The sequence below is a fragment of the Sciurus vulgaris genome (assembly GCF_902686455.1).
Source record: "Sciurus vulgaris genome assembly, chromosome: 11".
Classification (NCBI taxonomy): Eukaryota; Metazoa; Chordata; class Mammalia; order Rodentia; family Sciuridae; genus Sciurus; species Sciurus vulgaris.
In genome coordinates this window covers 22567476-22569404 of record NC_136472.1, presented here as the reverse complement: position 1 = coordinate 22569404, position 1929 = coordinate 22567476, and the positions used below count along the sequence as shown (strand labels likewise).

General features: G+C 38.2%; 1 pseudogene across 1 annotated transcript; it reads right to left on the bottom strand.

The window, feature by feature from the left end:
- Window positions 1-875: 875 nt before the first annotated feature.
- Window positions 876-1683, bottom strand: LOC306639771 (olfactory receptor 4C11-like; annotated as a pseudogene). Its single transcript has one exon. The product of its transcript is annotated as an olfactory receptor 4C11-like (transcript).
- Between the last annotated feature and the right edge of the window lie 246 nt (window positions 1684-1929).

Genomic DNA, 1929 nt, shown 5'->3' with positions numbered 1-1929 from the left:
AAGATGCACAGTCACTGGGAAGCTGGGAAATAAGTTGTTCATTCCTGAGATCTGTGGATGCTTCAAACCCAATATCATTTCCAAAATGATCTCTTTGGATATTGTGCAGCAGAGTATACTGCAATATAAATTGATCTAGGGTTTCTAGCTATTGAGGAAAAAACAATTGTCAAGATTTCTGTTCTTGCTGTGTAGTAACAGGGAAAGGTGTTGCATACCTGACTACATGGGGAGATGACTATAATATCAGTGCTATATGGCTGACCCAACATGGTGTGTCTAGAGTCAGTCCATGGAGCACATTGTGTGGAGAGCCAGTCCTCTGGGAACACAGAATCACAGAGTCCCTCCTTAGGTCATAGGATCCCACAGTGAAATACAATATCAGTCTGAAGAGAACTTTGGACACTCCTTCATCACCCCAACTGTCAAAGGAAACAAAACCAATGACCTAGATGTAAGTCAAAACCAATTTGTTTTCAGAGTCATCATATTTATTTTATTGAATTTATTTAAAAAACACAATTCACTATATATTCTTTCATATAAATTTTGAGTATTTTCTAGTTGCTGATATTTTTAGATGACAATGTAGATATTCTGATTTTTAATTCATCACTCCCAATGTTGGGAACTTCTAAATCATGTTTGAAGGATTCCCAACCCAAATGAATTGCATATATAAAATAAAGTTATTAAGAATCACTTGTGTTAATTTTATAGCTGCTACAAATAAAACATATGCATATTGTAATTTTATGTATTTTAGCCACTCTGATTCCCCTTGATTAAAATACTTTAATATTCAAAAACATTTTCTTTCCCTTTTGAAAGGAAGTAGACATTATAATAAATACAGAATTTATCAATTAAAGTCATACTTCGTTACACCAGAATTTTTTCATCACATTTTTCACTTCTGCATTCTTCAGTGTATAGATCAATGGATTCAGTAAACATGTCCCAATTGTATAAAATGCAGCCACCATCTTGTTCATTGGAAAGGTCATAGGTAGACTAGTGTATGTAAATACACACAGACCCCAAAAATATGACAATGATAAAGTGGGAGGTGCATGTGGAAAGAGCTTTTTGGCCTTCCTTCTGCACTTGTGGTGTCTCAGAGAGTACAGGATGAAAATATAGGAGATAAGTAAGAATAAAAAAGTCACTATGCATATGACCCCACTATTAAACATTATTAATAGGTTGATGACATAAGTGTCCATACAGGCAAGGTTCAACAAATGTTGCATATCACAGAAGTAGTGGTCAATCACATTGTGTCCTCAGAAGGGCAATCTCAAAGCCAGTGAAATCTGTACTGAAGAATAGATGCATAATCCCACCCAGGCCAGAGTCCCTAGGCACCACAGACATGCTGGCTCATGATGGTTGTGTATCCCAGGGGTTTACAAATGGCCACATGGCCATCAAAAGCCATGAGGATGTGCACAAATATCTCCATTCAAAGAAATGGGCTGCAAAAACTTGAGTCATGCACTCATTGTAGGAAATGGTCTTCTTCTGAGAAAGGGCATCCACGCTCATTCTGGGGAGTGTGGTTGTAGAGAAGCAAGCATCTGCAAAGGATAGATAGAAGAGGGAAAAGTAAGTGGGACTCCCAAGGGTCTGGTTCTTTTTAATGGCCACCACAGTGAGAAAATTCCCCAGCTGAGTCATGAGGTAAAGAATCAAGAAGATTCCTACTATTGCCTTCTGCTTGCCAGCATCTTGTGTCAGCCCAATCCAAGTGAATTCAGTCACGCTGCCATTCTACATCACCAGGTCAATGCCTGTGGGCAGCAAGCAGTTGACAAATGTTTGATTTACTGATTAAAGAAATTATATCTTGAGGAGATTGTGGTCTTATTTCTGAATTCCTGGATTCTGTTCCATGATGTGCCATCTCCAACTGCCTGTGGAGTG